The sequence below is a fragment of the Pseudopipra pipra genome, chromosome 1 (genome assembly GCF_036250125.1).
Source record: "Pseudopipra pipra isolate bDixPip1 chromosome 1, bDixPip1.hap1, whole genome shotgun sequence".
In the NCBI taxonomy this organism is placed as follows: domain Eukaryota; kingdom Metazoa; phylum Chordata; class Aves; order Passeriformes; family Pipridae; genus Pseudopipra; species Pseudopipra pipra.
In genome coordinates this window covers 31,505,802-31,527,166 of record NC_087549.1, presented here as the reverse complement: position 1 = coordinate 31,527,166, position 21,365 = coordinate 31,505,802, and the positions used below count along the sequence as shown (strand labels likewise).

The 21,365-nt window shown below is 37.4% G+C and overlaps 1 long non-coding RNA gene across 1 annotated transcript in view; it reads right to left on the bottom strand.

Moving 5' to 3' along the window:
- Positions 1 to 2,922: 2,922 nt before the first annotated feature.
- LOC135416647 (uncharacterized) overlaps positions 2,923 to 21,365 on the bottom strand; it is a 47,973-nt gene continuing 29,530 nt past the window's right edge. The window contains exons 2-3 of the long non-coding RNA XR_010431666.1: positions 11,817 to 11,867; positions 2,923 to 3,507 (exon numbers count right to left, since the gene is read on the bottom strand). This is a non-coding gene — a long non-coding RNA (uncharacterized LOC135416647). The remainder of the gene's footprint in view (positions 3,508 to 11,816; positions 11,868 to 21,365) is intronic.

The window sequence follows — 21,365 nt, the reverse complement described above, 5'->3', positions numbered from 1 at the left end:
TGCTAGAAGTACTGCATTGTCTTTGTGATGTATCAGGATGCAGATTTATATTTAATGCATAATTTCAGGGGAAGAACAACGCTAAGCAAATAAAGAATGCTGCATGAACTGAAGCGTTCACAGCTGAGCCAGGAGCTGCTTGAAAGGCCCTCAGTATAAACCAGCAACATGGCTCAATCAGTACCTTTCCAGGCAATACTATCTAACCACTGGGTAAAAGGTTTCAATAACAGAGCACTGGCAGACTATATTGACTGTTTGTCATTGCACCAAGATGTGCACCAAGATGACTTTAGAAAAAGCTGTGCTCATATCAGAACAAGCCACAAAATCAATAGGTCACTTTACACACCTTTAGAGCCAGCAGTATTATGAGAGTCACACTGAACTGCTGGTTATTAACCCTGCACAATTAAAAACTCACTTGAGTTCAGCACTTTTGGTGCACCAAGGGAGGTAAACGTAACCCAAGGAAATAAGTTTATAGCAATTTAAGGATTTGTAGTTGTCCTTCTGCTTGTCTGAAGCTGATTCTTCTGAAAGGTAGACAGAGAAAAAGCAGCCTCAGAAACTATCGTTAGGTTGTTTATCATGAAAGTTGTAAAAAAAATTTACAATATCCTATCCTTATTTAATTGTATCATATGTCATAATATTTAGGGACCAGTAAAACCTAAAGGATTCACAGTCAAATAAGGTTACGCTACAGGACATGAGAAAGAAGATGTTGATGACAAAAATCTTAAAAATCTAAACCTCACTGCTGTCTGTCAGTTTTACAGAGGGGAATGAGTTCCACAGTGCTGGACTGGAAAAGCTACAAACTCCCTCACTCCTCATTCCATGTAACATACCTGTACGATTTCTTTTGAGAATCTGTCATACTCAGTAGGCAGAAATGCTAGGGATACATTGTGACATTCAGCTCTGTATAACTTTCTCATTCAGTAGACTTATTTTCTACTCATTGTCAACCAATAAAACAAATTGCAATAAACTACCCCTCTCTGGCTGGAACCTAAGAGGAATTAGAGCTATGACTATGAACAGCTGGAAGATCCAAACTTGGGCCCAAAAAGAGCAAATTGATAGGCATAGGAAAACATTTTGGACAAGTAACCAACACTGTAATAAAATTTTTGCTTGAGGGACAGCTGCTCTCATTTCTTAAGATGGCAGGCAGCCTCAGCATGGTTCTGGACACCATATGACAAAAAACACCATAAAAGTCTTCTTTCATTTATGACCAACCATGAGATTGGACCTTCTCCTGGCAGAATCTGACCTGTGCTGGCACTGTGCTGAAGTATGCTTGTTGACCCTTCTTATGAAAAATATTACATAATTTTGATCATCATTGTTTTCTTTTTTTTCTGTACCTGTTCCAGTTCTACTATATTTTTCTTCCAATGGGAAGACTAGAATTATACCTGTTATTCAAGATGTGAGCTCCCCATGGATTTGTAAAATGTTTCAATAATGTTCTCTGCTTTATTGTCTATTTCTTCTCTAACAATTTGCAACACTTGATTTGCTTCTTCACAGCTTCTGAGCACTGAACTGATGTTTTCCTAGAAATATCTATTATAACCACAAGGTCTCTTTCATAAATGGTAACAATCAGTGCAGAACATATCAAAGGAATTCTTTATTTCAGTGAACTAAAGCTTTTATTCCATATCTTTACATGTTGGGAACAGCTGGACTGGTGATACTCATTTTTAAATTCCATTTTTTAAGTCAAAATATCTTATGTTTTGATTTAGTGGAAACAAACAAAATTTCCATCCACCTTTAAAAAACATTAACAATCTTTCATGGTGTAAATGTAAAATAAAGAAAGTATGCAAGATGTGCAAATGCAGTTTCTACTCCATTGAGTGACTGCATTTCAGAACAGTAGACACAAGGACAGTGAATTTCCAAACACCCACAAAAAAATCTAAGTGTATAGGTTGGATGGGTCATAAGAACTATCCAGCCTTTCCATGTCAGCTTGCTGTTCATTGTGAAGCCTCCATTATAAAAAAAAAAGAAGTAGAAGAAGAAATAGAATTTTAGTAGATTGACTCTTAACATCTACCAATGACCAGCTCTTTAGAAGTAAAAAACCACCATAACTTGAAGAATCTCTAAACAAAACCTCTGACTTCCGCACCACAAAACTTTCCTGAAGGAAGAGAGGCTCCTACTTTCAGCACTCTATTCAGAGAAAGTGTCATTAATCAGCTTTCCATTAATATGGGTGGCTGTATCTTGGCAGCAACATTCAAATTACTCAGGGCTTACAATTTAGAAATATCCTCACCGCTACATTGAATGGTGATTTATCATTACTGCTAGGAGATGTTAATTAGAGCAGAACTACAGGCCTCACAATTTAATCATATTTTAATGTTTTTTTAAGTCCTATGAAAAATATTTCCAAAAAAATATTTGGTGACAGACTGATGTAATGGAATTGATGCCTTGGTTTTTCAAACTTTGAAGGGTTGCCAGTTACAAGCAATGTTTCAAAATCAAATCTCATTTTATAGCACTCTGTACTGTAATTATGGATGAATAATGGAAATCAATACAAAGGCAGGAACAGAAGCTGTAGAAAATTATTCTGGTTAAATCATTCATTAGTATAATCTGCTATGTGGAATGCAAAGATGAGCAACAGCTAAGATTTCTTTTACCTATATTTTCTTAAAAGAAAACCTTTAATGAAGCTGCAACCAGAAATGTATTTTCATAACTGTGACCTGAGATACTGTATTTCTTTAAGTACATATCAATTTCAAACCCACGTCTGCTCAGCAGGATGAATAAGGCTCTCCTAATAAATCATCCATCCTTTCCACTCATGCATGAAATCAGTGTAACATGCATGATAAAAGATAACAGATTATTACACCAAATCAAAAAAGAATAGCATATACCTATATTTTTCAGGAAATATGTTCAAGTAGGATTGTCGTCTCTGATTAACTCTTCTGCTTCGTGCTTGATGCTGAAAGTTTTATGGAATAAAATTCAGTTTGAGTAAAAGAAAAGACTGAGCTGTGTTAACATGGCATTTGCTCTGACATCATAGCTAGCATAAAGTGTCATGGTTGCCAGGTTGTTTGACTACCAAATTCTGAAAATTAAAAAGGGAATAAAAGGGGAAAAAACCCAAAAATACTAAACTGGTTTAAAAGCATTAGAAAGGAAAGAGAAACACATTTTAAACTATTTTTGCTAATTACACAGTGGTCGCTGCGTCATTTAATGTATTTGCAATCCATGGCACTGCGCTGACACCTAGTGGTATTCGTTGGGCTGCAGTGGGACCCTTGGGTGGACCGCCACGGGCTGGTTGTGTCCCCAAGAAACCAGCATCATCTTCATCTCTAAGAAATCTGCTTCAAAAACTGCATGAAACACTCTTGGAATGGATGTGTTCACCACCTTCAGCCACACGGTTGTCTGGCTTCATGCAGAATATGAGGATGCATTTTCATATTGAGGAAAACTCAACTGGAAGAGAAAATGGGAAAGCTCACGTGGAGCAGTGCAGCAATGAAGAAGGGACTACAAGCCAGTAAGGAAGCCCATCAATAGAACACAAAATGTTCTCATTCAGCTGGCCAATTATTCATGCACACAGAGCAAATAGCCTGAGCTTATCACTGTACAACAAAACTCAGCCTCTCTCTGCTGTCACTATACCACCATCCAAAGTTGTGTCTAAAGAAATTGAGGGAAAACTGTTGACCCAACTGACATATATCTCATTTAGCCTGAAATCTCCCTCAGATACTTCACTGTGGCTGATGCAAATAAATTACAACTCTTCAGTTTTACCAGGCTGCCATACATTAATACAGTGAAATGTATCCGCAGGTGTAAATCTGGAGCTTTTAGTGACAGGTGCATTTCATTCAGCATTTCACTATATTGAAAATTTAATAGTGCCAGTCTTTACTAAGTTTCAAATATTGAAAAGATTATTGTAAATTCTCTAACCTGTTTTCTTCTTTTCATTAAGCCTTGTCTAGAGAATCAATTACTTGGCGTTTTCTGACATGACTTACTGGCTGAATAGCATTTGGTGAAATTGATTAAGTATGGATTATGGATGAAATCATAAATTCACCCAGTGAATTTGAAGGGTATTTTGCCTTTGAGTGAAAGAGGATCCAACCTGAGCTTTAATTTAGTTACCTGACAGAAGTAATTTAATGATGTTTTTTCAAATATTGTTCAATAAAAATACAGAGGGCTGATTCTGTTTTCATTAATTATTACATATTCATTGAATCCCATGGAAGTACTGCATTACATATGCTGGTACAGGTGAGATCAGAAACAACTCTCCTTGATAAGAGCAATCAGAAGACAGACGATCTGTTTAGAAAATAAGGTTTGGAGAAAGTTGTTTAAATATCATTATTGTTTGTAGACCTACATCTTTATACAGTGAACTCCACAATTACAGTAACATTCCCTATATGTTATTCAGAAAACTATATAAGCTCATCATGCAGCTCCTGTTCAGACAGGACATTATTAAGCAGACCTCCCTGGCAGCATATGTGAAGGTTGTTAAGTTTGCGGTACTATTAGGGATGCTGAGGAAGAAAAAGGGATTTATAGGAGCATTGTACCTCTGAATCAAATCTGTGTGGATATATGTCATCTCTTGTGAGGGCTTCTGAATACATTCAGTAATTTCAGCCATTTTTTTAAAAGGACTGAATTGCCAAAACCATTAATTTCAAATCAGTCTTCCGAAAATTAGAAGATTTTAGAGGTTCCTCCTGCCTCTCCCCAAGGGAGATACTGGCATACTTCTGCCCTGCTGGAGCCTGCCTGGGAAATTACCAGGGCTGGCACCATGCAGGTTGGCCAGCAAAATGTTGCCATGATGCAATCAGGTATGTGAGGAGAGATGCAGTCAGAGCAGAGAGTCTGAGGAACCTGTGAGAGTAGAGGTGAAGCAGGTTGGAGTTGGCTGCAGGAAAAGTTCAAAGGCCCAGGGGAAAAGATCTGTAATGCTTTTTGGTTGTCCCTACAGGTTTTATAAGGTCTATTCATTTTTGGAGAAACTCTTTCTGTTTGTAACTTCAATCTTTTGCACCACAAAAAAAAAGAAAAAAAAAAAGGGTTTGGTCCACATTGTAAGGTTTGCATGTTAAGAAATGCAAGTCATGTAATTGTCAGGGCCTAGCACAGTCAACTTCTCATGGTTTAATGAAGAAGAAATGACTACTGGATAGACTTGGGGTAGATATCTTGCTCTCACTCTAACTGGAAAATACCCATAGATTTATGTCTTAGGATCCTGTCTTTCATAGAAAAGCTTCAGATGCTGAAATATTTACTACACTATATTAAGTTCAGTGCTCAAATAGCTTATGTAAAACAATAGGTGTTTTACTGAGAAATGGATCATATCAGCATCCACTGAGAAAAGGATCTCTGTAACAAGATAGTCTTTTAGGTTTGATCAAATGTACTACATCCTTGATGGCTTATAGAAATACTTTTAAAATATGCAATGCCACAAAAAGCTTGGGGGTGGTTCATTCTTTTAAAATGAAGAAAAATTTTCTAGCAGTAAATATGTTAAAAAATTATTTCTAACTGTTGGAAGGATATAAAAGAAATAACAGGGAGAATGTGGTTTTGGGCTAACAAACAAGTCACATCTAATAAGAAATAATAAGGTATAAAGTGAAAGATTTTGATGTTAAATAATAGCCCTTCCTAAGCTCTCTTCTATTCTACTTTGTGCTTGGGACAGATTCAATAAAGATGTGGTAGGAAAAAAAAAGTGAAGAAAACATTTTTCTTTTGGTTTGTCAATGCTGAAAATGTTCACACCTATATTTTTAGCAGTTTGAACAATTTTAATAGCATCTGACTGTGAATGAATTTACAGATTTCTAGAACACATTTTTATAACTAAATGACCTGTTTGAATAATTCTCAGTTTTACAACTGCTGCTCTCCTCTTCTTTTTTTTTTGTCTTCCAGGTAAATTTAGCATTGTTAATAAAAAAGTTACAGCTGTCACTTAAACAGAGAAGGGACAATTAAAAATAACTATGTTTTTCTTTGATGATTTCTCTTTTGTTAGTGGTGTCTTCAGAAGTGCATGAGGTGACTCACCTTCTCCCACCTTCTTATGACTAACCTTTGCAATATCTTTTAAAACACCAAAGAAGCAAATATATTGCTTTGTTCATGTACAATACCAGCTTAACACTTGCTGAGATCAGTTGAAAAACTCAGCATTGTATCTACTGAGACAGACCAGCTCACAGATTTTTCTGAGATGTGCAGAGGTGTACAGAGATGATACAAAGATAGATCAAGGTCATTTCTGGAATAATAACTTTATATACTGTCCTGGGATATTTTACTACTGAAAGTACTTTTAGATTACATGTAAAATAGCAGTCCTGAAGGCCCTAATATCACTCCAAACACCCTAATACTTTTTTCCTAGCTAAACTAATTTTGTAAATCCGTTATTATGCTCTACTAATATACCTCCTAGTGCAGATTGGGGGAAAATTGCTATAATTTGTTCAGACAAGCAGGCCGAAGGCGAGATCTGGAAGTTGTTCTTCTGCAGACAGGGTACAGCCCAGACTGTTCTGATTTCAACTGAATATACTGGGGGTCAGCTACTGTTGCTCTAAGGTTTTGCATTTGATGGGGTTTTTTGAAGGGGATGTTTGTGAATTTTTTGCATATCAACTTTCCTTTTTGTCCCTTTTTTAACCACTGACTTGGATCTTTGGCTGAAGGTATTGGAGTGAATACACAGACTAACAATGATACTCATTATTCTGTTAAAATCAAGATTTCTGATGGTATGGAGATTCCTCATTTTCAATCCATTTTCTCTATGCTATCTGATAAATTCTGTGAATATCTGTCTCAAACTGTCATTAACTGGCGCTCAGTTGGACTCCTGCTGTGTTCTGTGTATTTTTCTCCCAGTAAAACACTCTGGCCATTGTGCAAGGGGCACTGCCGTCCAAATATGTCATATCTCTGCAGACAGGCCATGCCAAAATGATTTTAAGTTATACTTCAACTGAAGAATAAAGAGTCTGGATTTTCTTTCAGCAATCTGGTTCCTACAACTGAAAACCACTATCTAAAGCTCCATCTTTAATTTTTTATTTTTTTTTTTTGTGACAACAAGCTGCGGAAACAGTCCCTCATATGTTTCTACAAATATCTGAATCTTCGAGTTATTCTGCTTTGACTCTTCTTCTAACCTTATGGTGCTCACTCTCCAGCAGTACCCTAGGATGTGGGTTTGCTGGTAGGAATGCTAACCAAAACAGGTAATTTACAATACACAGTCACAGGTACTGACGAGTCTGATATATGGAGAGTACTAAAAAACATCTGATGTGCTGATTTTCAATAGTAATTGGCTCACACGGTACAAATCAAATGCAGACAAGTACTTTCCTTCCACCGAGGTTCCCAATTGATATTCAGAAATGTTTAGTATATCTATTAATTCTTGCTCCCAGTATTAAGTACAGAGAACATTTGAAATCTTGATCACGTTTTTATATATATATCAATGAAAATCATCTCTTTAAGAGATATTCCTGAATAGTTATTTAGGTTCCTGAGTTCCTTTAAATGTGACACTTTGCAGCCTACGCACTTAATCAGGATGTATCTGGAGAACTCCAAAGAACTATTCAGGAATTAAGAGTAAAGACTATTCAGAATATTTGAGTGAATGTTCTATGAGGGACAATAAAAAGTTTAAAAAGTCAAAATTCTAGATAAAATTATTGAGCTGGGTCTATGAAAAAGTTAATAGCACATTGTGACAATGCAGTTCTTAGCCAGTGATATAATGCTAGGTTTTTGTGCCAGGCCTTTTATACTGATATTTATATTAAATGGACACAAATATTTGTGGTTCTGTGGCTCTAGCAACATTTTTCTCCAGTCTCTTCAAGTTCACGCTGTCTCAGACACATGACTCAGAACTTCTGGCATGTAGAAATCTGCCCAAGTGCCTTCCAGGAGCTTTGGTCTCCTTCCATAGAGTGACTCCACAGGAATGGGTGTTCCTCTCCCCTGTCCTTAACCACATTTGAAGATATCTTTACATAACTTCATTCAAAACCTGAAAAAGAAGCTCAGATTGTTCCTGGGCTTCCTGTAGGAGCAAGTTTGCCCTTTTCATCTCTATATTTAACTTAAATATTTGTGCAGCAAAAAATAAATCCTGAGTATTTTTACTCTGTTTTCTGGAAATTTAGAATATTAGGTTTACATTTTCCTTGATTTTCTTTTCTTTTTCTTATGACTTGAGGTAGCTGGGACTATTTCATCTGGCTATGCTGCTTGGTTGGAAACAACCAGTTGGTGGCTGGTCTCAAGTGGTGTTCCCCAGGGCTCAGTGCTGGGGCCAGTCCTGTTTAATATCTTTATGAATGATCCGGACAAGGGGATCAAGGGCACACTCAGTCAGTTTGCAGATAACACTAGGTTGGGTGGGTATGTTGATCTGCTGGTGGGCAGGAAGGCTCTAAAGAGGGATCTGGACCAGTTGGGTCCATGGGCTGAGGCCATTTGTATGAGATCCAATAAGGCCAAGTGCCTGGTCCTGCACTTGAATCACAACAACTCCATGTACTACCACAGACTGGGGATCAGTGGCTAGGAAGCTGCCCATTAGAAAAAGACCTGGGTGTGCTGGTCGACAGCTGGCTGAACACGAGCCAGCAGCGTGCCCAGGTGGCCAAGAAGGCCAGTGGTATCCTGGCCTGGATCAGCAATAGTGTGGCCAGCAGGATCAGGGCAGTGATCATCCCTTGTACTTGGCATAGATGAGGCCACCCCTCAAATTCTGTGTTCAGTTTTAGGCCCCTCACTACAAGAAAGACATGGCACTGGAGCATGTCCAGAGGTCAACGGAGCTGGTGAGAGATCTGGAGCACAAGCCTTATGACGAGCAGTTGAGGGAGCTGGAGTTGTTCAGTTTGAAGAAAAAGGGGCTCAGGGAAGGTCAGGGAAGGTCTAGATTTGACATTAGGGAAAATTTCTTCATGGAAATGGTTGTCAAGCATTGGAACAGGATGCCCAGGGAAGCGGTGGAGTCATCGTCCCTGGAGGTATTTAAAAGATGTGCAGATGTGGCACTTAGGGACATGGTTTAGTGTGGGTTTAGTAGTGCTGGTTTAATGGTTGGACTTGATGATCTTGGAGGTCTTTTCCAACCTAAACATTTCCATGACTGTATGATTCTAAAATATTTTCAGAAAAATGTGAAAACTCATTGTTGTAACAAGATTCAAGAAAAAATAAAATTGGGTTGTTTTGGGTTTTTTTCATTCCCTGAAAGAAACCACCAGTTTCAATTTTACTGAAATGATGTCTTCAGTGTAGTTTTTGAATATTTTAGAGAGAATATATTTCACCAAAATGCTTTCCTTTTTCATTCTAACCCAGAACAAAATTTGAAAACTGGAAGATTATGTAGAAAATTGAAAATACACTTTTGATCTAACTCAGGAAGAGACAAAATGCAAGAAGACTCATCACATGCGGTTTTAATGCCTTTTCTTTTTTAGTGTTGTTTTTTTTTACTTATTATTATGCTTGATTAATCATCTAATATAATAAGTAAAACTTCTCTATAAAACCAAAAATAATTTCTCTTATTTTCTGCATGGGAAAATCAAGCAGGAAAAACTGAATACAGAATTTGCATAAAGGAGCTCACTAGTGCTGCTTGCTTCATATTTGGGATGCTCTGTGTTCTCTTAAGATCTGTAGTTCTGAGGCTTTTTCAAAAGGCTGACCTGAATTACTAACTCCAACTTTAACAGCAAGGGAGAAATAGTGAATCTTTTGAAGTTAATAGCCAAACTTTCAAGGTTTTCAAGGGAGCTAGTTTTTCATCACAAATCTATCTAATGTAATAAAATCTAGATCATCTAATCCCTAGTCCTGGAATTTAAGCACTGGACTTCCTTTTTACACTTACCACCGAATAGTTTAGAATTGTAAAGAGAATATATTTTCCCCTATTGATGTAACATCTCAGGAATTGGCAAATCTAGGTGGTCCTACCACCCCTAAGAGAACTGAAATTTTTTAATGGAAATTGGAGCATAGATGAATGAGCTAACAGCAGGGTTCAATTTTAATGACAGCAACAAGGAATTCTGTAATTAAGCACATTAAGGCAGAACAACCTCTTTGAATTTCAGAATATCTCTAGTTCATGCTCTAACATCCGTTTTCCTTACACTGCTTTAATCTGCATCCTCCCTTCAGGCATCTTACACTAAGGGCTTGACAGACTTCTAGCTGACAGTAGCTGGCATCCTTTTAATTGACAAGGGAGACCACTGTTGAAAGAGATAGGGAAGAGCATTCTCTCTTCCCTCAGGGTCTAAATGCTCTGCTTTTGCAGAACTCCTGCAGGACCTGCTAGCTACAAATTCAACCTGAAAACACAGGTTTTGCAGAATCCAAGAATAGCCCACCTGAGCTTCTCATATGCTCTAGACTCTTTTACTCTGGATTTAGCCCAGTGTCCCAAGGGGAAGAGGTTTGGTATTTTATTCATCATGGGTCTGTTATTTTAGCAGAAAGTGAAATAATTCTATTTTCACGAAACAATTAAGCATATATTTATGCCCCACTGAAAGCACTTGCAAATGAGGGTTTATCTAAAACTTCTTGTGTATATAGTTATAAGATGTAGGAACATATCCATATTTTTAGCTGCATCAGGCCCACTGAATGCACCCTTGATAAACATAAACATGATACAGAAAAGTGTTTGTATTGCTCATAAGCAATAAGAAAATATTTTATGCCCCATTATACCAAATGTATTCACAAATTTGCTATGCAGTTGTGTTGCCTTTCTTTGACTAACTTCTACCATATGCATAAAAACTGTTTAGACTGTACGCTTCTGGGTTAGGAACTTTACCTTCCTGTTAGTATTTAATGCATCTGGTGCCACGTAAGTAAGAGCAGTGTTTTTAATCACTTGTTCCGCCATTTTTATGATCTCAGTTATTTCACTCTGTTGTCTATGATTTATCATTCTTGATTGTATTTAGCTTGTTGAATAGCCATTACCTGGTGATCTGCTCAGATTAATAGTATGGATGCTTTCCAAAGCAGACTGTTTGATGTCTGTTGTCAATGTGCTACATTTTTTGTGATCTGTTTTCATAACCAATATTCATGGTTAGGTGCTGCTTACTGAAACATCACACATGGAGTTCAAGAAAGACTGAACTCCAACTTGTCAGGACTATTGTAATGATGGCAAAATGATTATGATTAAAGCTAAAATGATATTTCCACTCCTGCAGCCAGTGTTCCTGATTTTATTATTTGAGCCTTCCAAAGAATGAAAATGGATTATCCAGATGATTTTTTTCCCTTTCTTTTTCCCTAACAAAAATCCCCAACAAACCCAATGCTCTAGTTCCATTAATCTATTCTTTCTTTGCTTCTAAAACAAACCAGCTTCTGTGGATAAAATTCTAGACAAACTAATGTGGTCAAAAATGCAAACTGATAAAGACGTAAGACATACATTGAGCCTTGTTATTAACAGACTTTTGAAAATAGAAGCCTTGCTGAGATTTCTGAAGCTGTTAATGGCACTGATATTTCTCATTATTGGCTCAGTTCTGTATCCTATTTGCTAATCATTTTAAATTCCAATACCTCCCTCAATTCAGTGTGGGCATTGAGCACATTACAGATTAAAAATGTAAACCAGAGAAACTTTTGGAACAGCAGTAATTATTACTACTTACAATCATTGTACTTCCTTGTTACTTCTTCGCTGTACCTGTTGGTTTTGTTTGCTGCAAATAAAAAAGCAGACCATGTGTTGAAAAAACTTCACATTTTTCATCAGACAGATATGCTCTAGGATACTGTATTCCATTAGGAATTGGAAGCCTTAGGCTTAATACTGGAGAAAAATACACAGAGTGTAGTGACAAAAACGAAATAAATGTTACAAATCACTTTCAAGATGAGATGCACCTACCAAAGAAGAACCTCCTCAAAGGGAAGTGGTCTCCTCTAGCAGCTTATTCCAGGGATCTTAACCCGGACCCTGCAGCGTCCAGCACTCGCCTGACACACTGTCCCCAGCAGAGGACTCCCCAGCACCAACAGACGCTCGGCACTGCATCCCCCCCAACTACCTGCCGCCAGGACAATATTTGTTTCCTCAACCTGCAGGAAGCTGAATACATAGATAAACCACACTATTTTGCACACCTCTGTTTTGAAGAGCTGTCCAGGATAAGTAATGTCGGCTGGTGTTGTGAGAGTCTCTAATTATTTTTTTGCTCAGAAACCACATGCAAACTAGTTGGCCCTTGCTGTCTCTTGTCATCTGATGTTACAAAGCAATCTACACTGTCTGTGAGCTTCAGAACACATACTGACAAAAGAAGTAGTTTCCCTGGTAACAAGGACCATATGAAAGCTCTCAGAACATATCCTCCCCAGGAGTTAATTTGTTTCAGATGGGAAAGGTGATTACTTATAAGAAAAAAGGGAAAACAGCTGAGCTATTTAAAGATGAAATAGTAAAGAGTAAGCAGTGTTATTTGTTCCACTTACACTGTTTTCATTCATATGCACATGATATAAATGTTTATATATATAGAAATATATACGTTTTGGTATGAACTATCATTGCACAAGTGCTAATAAAAATGCGTAATAGACTTGGCAGTAAAGAACTTCTCTGAGGTCTTCATTATAGCACAAAAAGCGAAAAATCATTTATCAAATGCAAATCTGAATATTTCACAAAGATACCAAGGATACAGAAAGATGAAAACACTACAGGACACATGAATACAGGTCTAGCCAAAAGATTAGGATATGCAATACAATGGGATTGTCAAAAGTAAAGAAATAAAAAGCAGAATAAATAGTGGCAGCAGTCTCAATAACATTCAAAAAGAAAGCTGTTCATGTCAGTATAATGCTCACATGCAGATAACTCTTTCAGGAAAAGTAAACTCTTTTTCCTCTAGCATAACCAGAAGTATTATTGATCTAATGGTCTTCCAGATGTGCAGAGTGGGTTACTAAAGATTTATGTCTCACTAGGCTTTTCAAACAAATACTGTGTGACTGCGATTGAACGGGAAAATTGCTTGTGCATTTGTGAGCTGGAGGGCAAATGGTGTCCACAACTGGGCATGGCAGAGGCAAGGAATGTTGCACAAGTCATGTTCTTAAATGTGATAAGTACAATGAACACTTAGGATGAGCACTGGTTCAAGAGTAGGTATTTTTTCAACTGCTTATTCATTATATCCAGAGATCCTTTGTTGTAACATTTCAGTGAATAAGGATTCCTCTATGCTTTATAAAGACCCATCTCTTTGAATAAAAAAGTAAAATGAAAGGCCAAGACATTCCTGGAAAGTGGAGCAGCAAATAATTCAAATATCTTTAAGCTGAGAACTGTGACTACCCAGATGAGATTATTGAAACCAAATAAAACCAAAGGGTTTTATTTGTCGGAACTTCAGAGTTTTTCATCAGCTTGGGTTTTTATGTAGGGTTTGTTCTTTTTGGTTGTCATAGTTGTTGTTTGGGGGATTTTTTGATTCGCTTGTTTGTGGGTTTTAGGGGTTTTTTTTGTTTCCTGGTTGGTTGATTTTTTTTTTTTTGTTTAGTTTCTACAGACCTGTGGGGAAAAGCAGTGCAAAAATTACAGGTTTGTCTTGTCCTTCATAGAATGCTAAAACTGTTAAAGTTGAAGTAGGTGAAATTATAATGGTCTTGATCTCTTGCTTGTCAGAATTGTGATTATTTATCTGCTTTTTTCCAAGAGACTACTGCAGTAGCGATTCCTTCATAAAGTTAAATATTTTACTTTTTCTTGTTAGTTCTTGACAGCATTAGTTCATTCAAGTTTTCATAGACAGTGTAATTTTTTTTTCTTTTCAGCTAATGAAGGTATGAAAATTAATACCTGTCTGAGAAAGTTACAAATAAGCAGTTAATAATAATGGACATATTTCAAACCATTTTATTGGGTTAAAAAAACCTAACATGACAGTGTCTCTTTAACATCTCTGTTCCCAAAAGAGAAGACATGAGTTAACTGTTCCTACAATTTAGCTATATATTTAAAATTTATATAAAGGAATTCCTATAAATTGTACTTTCTGCTGTGTGCCACACCTCAAATTATCTGGAAACCTGAGCTGAGCTCTGGCAGGAGTCTGTGGTTTTCATGCTGTAGAGTTCTGCTTTCGCACAATATATGTATTCCAGAATTTCCTCTTGCTCTCAAAGTGTTTCTGGTTACAAATCAAGATAGTCCTTTTGGTTTTAAAAGATGTGACTCGGAGTAAAACTTTGAGGAATGTCTAGAATGTCTTTTCTCAATTTTAAAAGTGATTTAGGCACACTACCCAGAGACAGATTGGGTCACCGAAAGATTTCCAAAGTGTCTGAGAAGCTAAATATTCTTGCTGCGTGTACCCATACTCGAGATGAACTGTTCTATAATCTAACTCTCCTAGATCCCAAAGCGAGTGATGAGATGTTGTAGTATAGGAATGGTATTTCCCAATTCAGTGTTTCCACTGAAACACTCCAAACCATGTGCCACTCACTCACTCCCCCCTCACCCTCCTCTTCCCCTCTGCAGCAGGATGAAGAGAATTGGCTGCACAGAAAGGTAAAGATCACAGGTTGAGATAAGAACAATTTACTGGAAACAGCAATTAAATAAGAAACGAACTGCAACAGCAACAATATTAATAACAGGGTGTAGGAGAGAGGCAAATGATTCACTCTCAAGTGTTCACCACACAGAGCTCAACAATACCCAACTACTCATCACAAAGCCCAACCAGAAGGGACCCCTTTCCCCATTCCCCCCATCCCCTGCCCATGATGTAAGATGGTATAGAATAACCTCCCAGTCCTAGCTATGCCCCTCCTGGCTACTGCAGAAATTAACCCTGTCCTGGCAGAACCAGAACTTGAGATTTCTTAAACCTTTCCATCAGCTTTTCTGTCAGACTCTTTCTATCTGCTCATACACTGGTGATGTATCAACGACCTGTGACTGGATTTGTTTTCATATGAACCACTGTAGATCCTTTAAAAGTTTAAAACATTTCTTTCTTTTTTCCCCTTTTCTTTACAGCACAACCCCTCTAATACTACATAGTACAAGTATTTAGAAAGTGTATTGGCTAATGTACATGAAACAAGAAACCTGATTTCTGTCCCCTTCTCAGAGTCTTTCTTACTACTAAAAGTCCTTGAATTCTCTCAGTTTTTTTCTAGGGAAGATAAAATCTCCCACATGTTTATCTTCCCACTTTAGAGTCTTTGCCACTACTAAGAGTCTGTGGACTGAGGAGCCCAGCCTCTTTCAAGGAAGATAAAATCATTTTGTCATTTTACTGCTGTGCTTTCTTTTTCTGAAGGGCTGCCCCCTTATAGAAATGAACTCTCTCTCCTAAAATAATTTGTGACACATTTTTCATTTCTGTTCTTTGCCTGGTAATTTCCATTCCATAGCTGCCTTCTCTCTCTCACCCATTACTTTTGGATAAAGAGTCATTAAAAGTCAAGGATGCAATTAGTAGCAACCTCATTGCCCTGCCAGTTATCATGAAGGAACTCCCTCCTGTCATCTTTGAGCTTTTATTTTTGCTGTAAAGTGGAGGTTCTAAAATATAGATGACAACATCATAAAGGAAGATGACAAATAAAAAAAGTAAAAATTAAAAATAAGTGACTGCCCCTATTAGCATGGAAATATCTTTTGCTCTCACACTAAATATTAATTATTCTTGTTGCTTTTGAGGATTTTTTCTGTCCTAAATAGATGTCTTTGGGGATTTTCATATAGTCCAAAGAGAACTGAGACATATTATTGAATTAAAAAGTTAATTCATACTCTGATATGAAGTAATGAAACCTCATTGTAAAGAAAATCCTCTATGCTAACATCTAAGCATAGCTTTTCTTTTCTCCAAAATCGATTCAAGATGCATTTTATCCAATTTTTCCATGGGGCAGAACAAGAATATATGCCATTAGAATAGCTGTTGATACCATAAAGCCATCAAATAAAGAACATAATTTCAAACTAAACAGTGGAATCCTGTCACAAACTAAACACTCCATCTGGTGCCATTTAACTGAAATAACTTCTTCAAGGCACCACTCCCATGAAACATACAAACTTCAAACAACATTATTTTACTACAAATGTGGGCTATAAAACTCGATAGAAAAAAAGGAAACCATAAAGTCCTCAAGTTCCCTCTGAGCCTGAGCTAGAATCCAGATCTTCCTGAATTAAGTCACTTTCAACATGTTGCAACAGAGTGAGAGTCCCAGTAGATTTAGGTTTTATTTTCATAATTCATTCTCAGCTTGGCTGGGAACAAAGTAGCCACCTCCACATTTTTGGCAAGAAAACTTTCTTTACTGGAATAAAGGTTCACCTCTTCAATAGAGTGTTTGGCAAGAGACCAGGAAAAAAATAATATCTGATTTCCCTTACACTTGACTTCCTTTTTTTATTTTATTTTCAGGCTTTAGAAAGAACTCTCTCTTCCTCCTTTCAAATCCTCCAGTCCAGCTATAATTGCTTTGTTAGCCCCTTTTTGATCCACTCACATACCAAGTATTTTATATCTGCTTTACAAATATTGTATTTTTAATGACACCAAAACCTGTAAGGTTTGGAAGTAATTTTTTTTGCCTCAACTTCCCAGTTTACTAGAATCATAAATTCTTTTACTCCCAGGAAGATTATTATGCCAACATCATAAACCTGCATTTTATTTTTCAGCATAACAATGAGTTTTCTTTTCTTTTACAAGACTTTAAAAATTTATCAAAAGCCTCTGCTCAGTATATAACTCTTGTCCCTACAATGTCTCTTCCTTGAGTATTTTTCTATTCTAATTATGTATCAATGCTGTAGACCTTCTCTTCCCATTAACCAAATTTAACCTCACCACAGCCAGCATGATACTCCTTCCATAGTAGACTCCCACATATTTATTAGTATTATAAAGAAATGGGAAGGGATTGCTACAATAATTCAGTCTTCATAAACTAAACATGACTGCTGTTTCTGCACTAACCTGAAAGAAAGCACGAGAGATTTTTGGTGCTGGTTCATAACTGTAAAAATTATTCTGTGCAAATGCATTTTTACACCAGCCTGAGCAAAAATGAGAAATGCCTAACTACTCAGATAGCAAAACTCACAGCTTAAGAACATGGGATCTCTGTAGACTTCTACAGAACACCACAAACATACTGCCACCTACAACGAATTTCCCCTGACACAGATCATCTGCCTCATTTCCCTTTGAAATAGAAACTGCACAAAAAAACTAATGGAAATTCTCTGGCTTAGGAGACTAAACTAGAGAATTAATGGTCTATTTGGAGCTTGAAAGAAGCCATGTTTTACCTGAAAGTCGTGAAAGAGAGTGGACTTGAAGAGGAAGAATTTATGTCCTGTGCTGGAAAACTACATGCTTTGAACCCAAATGAGAACAAATAGCTACAGCTTTCACAGTGATCTGTTATCCATGACATTAAAGTTAGGGATGATTAACAAAAGTGCATCTATTGAATGTGGTACAGACCAGTGTAAAAATTTAAGCAAATCCAACAACAGCAACAAATAAAAAAAAAACTTTTGAGAAAGTTGCAACAAACCGAACAGAGAGTTTTATATTACACTACTGTTCTCAACTTTATCCCATACAACCTATAATAGAGAAGAGTAAATTTGTTATTAGACAACTCCATGGTGCTATAGGGGAATTACATATAATAAAAAACTAATAGAAATTTTAATAGTGGTGACATACCAAGGCCAATTTTAAAATGCTTATAACTGTATTTTAAATTCCATAGTACTTGTAGGGATATATCTAAGGTTTTAACAGAATGAGATGCTGAGGGAAGCTCTCAAGGGTTCCTGGAAGCAACTTGTTAAAATTCTGTCACCAAATTGAAGGGAAATTGAGATTAATTTTAAAGCCTCTAATGCAATTCCTACTTTCTCCGGGTAGAAAAAACCATCCCCACTAGAAATGATTGGACCCCAGTAGTCATGAAAACAACTAACAAAGAGTAATTTATTTTGCTTTTGGAATGCACAGCACTAGTCCCAATTACATTATCAAAAATGTCTTGGGGATAATATAACCAAGGCACCTACAAGGTCTTTATGTACACCCTTGTTCAATTACACAAGCTGAAGCTTATGCAGTTGTGTCACTAGAATGCATATGCTTTTATTTCCTTGGTTGAAGGAAGACTTTTGGGGTTTGTTTGTTTATTTTAAAGCATAAACATATCAATAGGTTTTCTGATATGGCTTTCTTCTTGAAGCATGATGATGTAACTTTAACAGAAGCTATATGAGAAAATGTATGTTGGTGCCTGATAGATGCAGAATGAAAAGAATTAATGCATTACAGCATTATCTCCTGGATGCATCTGAATATGCATTGTTTTGCAGATGACCTTAAAGACTTTGTGACTGACTTGGAAACAACTTTGTGCTTTCACTCCATTTTACTCTGTACACTATTATGCCTTTTACCTGTACGGAGCTCTTGTGTGAAAATTTAGACTCTATGCCTGTAAACACAGGCACTTAAGCAGTTGAATAGTCCCCACTGCTTTCAGGGGGACCACTCATGTATCTGAAGTGAAGCACTCACATCTGCATTTGCAAGAAAGCCATCTAATGAAAGTACCATGGTCAGTGTGGATTAGCATTATAAATTAATTTCTGTTCCAGAGAAGAGGCTGGATCCTACCTCTTCCATAGCAGTGGTATGTTTGCTTGCTCTTTTTTCTCAGCAGACATATAATCCTAGCTATTGACAGACCTCATACACCATTCTAAACCTTAGAAATCACTGTGGCTTTTGCAGGTTCTGTCAATATGAATACAATAGTGGAGGATTCATATTTTTCCAACACAATTTTTCAGTATCTTTTGCTTTGAGCTAAGGCAAAGTGTGAACATTGAAAAAAAAATTAAAGCATAAGCAAGAAAGAATAGTTTGGAAGAATACACTACTAAGCCAAGATCAATAAAATACCTTTCATAGATGATATTCTAATAAGAAACCCATAGATTTTAAATATTTACTCTTAGCATAAGACTTTAAAAATGTACCCTGAAGTTACTCATCACCCAGTGTTTATATTTTTAAGGTCCCCTGCATATTGTGAGAAATTTTAAAGGCCAGTATATCAGAGGAAAATAAATATTCATCTTGAAACTGTAGAAATCTATGTGCCCTTAGCCACTGAAACTGTTTTTGTAAAATTAGGTAGCCAAACCCCAAACTGTTTATTCACCTATAGCATTCTAAAAGTATTTCCTTATGTAGTACTAGTATGCCTTTTTTACAGGCAAAGGACACAATATATTATTTACAACAGAGGCAAGACAATCTGTTTGAGTAAATACTTTAACATTAAGCTATGTTTTTGTTCTGTAAGAAATATACAGATGTGTTTCACAGAGAATTTCAATGGTGGCTTATTCCAATACTCACACATTGTGATGGAACTCTGTACTGTGATTCGAGTATTTTTCATGAAGATGTAGTAAATATTCAGATTTTTCAGCTGTTATCCAGGAATTGTTGAATCCAGGAATTGTTGAGGAAGAAGAGAACTGCTTACCAAGCACATCTTGCACTGCCATCCTGTCACGCAAGAAAAGCAGCCTTTCGTCTTCCATGCAGCAAGCTCCAACAGAAACTCCGTGACATCCAGAACAAGTGGTGGATCAATCTAGCTGAAAAAAACTCAATTATGCGCAGATACAGATGATCACAGAGGATTCTATAAGGCCTTGAAAACAGTATATGGGCCTACATACCAGGTACAAAGCCCTCTACTCAGTGCAGATGGTCAAACGCTTCTGACAGATAAAACCTCCATTCTGAATCGATGGTCTGAACACTTTCAGACTCTCTTCAGTACCAACCGTGTAGTCCAAGACTCAGCAATTCAGTCCATCACACAGCAACCGGTGAAGTAGGAACTGGATATTGCCCCCGCTTTAGGAGAAACCCTTAAGGCCATATAGCAGGTGAAAATTGGCAAGGCAACTGGAGTTGACAGAATTTCACCTGAAGTCTGGAAACATGGGGGCCTTGTACTCCATGTTAAATTTCAGAAGTTTGTGGTGCACTGTTGGGAACTAGATGAACTACCATCAGACCTTCGAGATGCAGTCATTATTACCTTGTATAAGAAGAAAGGAGTTAAATCAGATTGCTCAAATTACCGTGGTATTATTCTGCTCTACATTGCTGGCAAAATCCTGGCAAGAATAGTTTTGAGCAGACTAATACCCGCCATAGCAGAAGGAATTCCACCTGAAAGCCAGTGTGGTTTCAGAGCCAACAGAAGTACCACAGACATGGTGTTTGTTCTCAGAAAACTGCAAGAGAAGTGTAGGGAACAGAACAAAGGTCTCTATGTAACCTTTGTTGATCTCTTCAAGGCTTTCGATACTGTGAGCAGAAAAGGTCTATGGCAGCTTTAGGAACGCTTAGGTTGTCCCCCCCGGTTCCTTAAAATGATCATCTCACTCCATGAGGTTCAGCACGGCCAAGTCAGATATGGCAATGGACTTTCTGAGCCCTTTTTAATAACCAAAGGTGTGAAACAAGGATGCATTCTTGCACCCTTTTCACAATCTCTTTTAGTATGATGCTCCAAAGGGCCATGGCAGACCTCGATGATCAGGATGGTATCTACATTCAATATCATACTGATGGAAGCCTTTTCAACCTAAGGCAACTGAAGGCCCACACCAAGACCTTAAACCATCTTGTCCGGGAGCTGCTTTATGCTGATGACGCCGCCCTTGTCGCCCACACAGAAGCAGCTCTGCAGCGTTTAACATCCTGCTTTGCTGACACTGCTCAGCTCTTTGGGCTGGAAGTCAGCTTAAAGAAGACAGAAGTTCTCTATCAACCTGCACCTCAGGAAGTCTTCCATCATCCCCATATCACCATTGGTGAATCAGAGCTCAAATCAGTCCAGCAGTTTAATTACCTAGGTAGCCTCATCTCCTTGGATGGTAAGATTGATGGAGAGATAGACAACAGGTTAGCAAAGGCATATAGTGCCTTCGGAAAACTCCATAAAAAGAGTTTGGCGAAATAAACACTTGAAGAAAAGTACCAAGATCAGTGTTTACAGAGCCATTGTGCTGTCCACTCTGTTACACGGATCCAAATCATGGGTCATCTACTGCCACTGCCTGCGTCTCCTAGAACGCTTCCATCAAC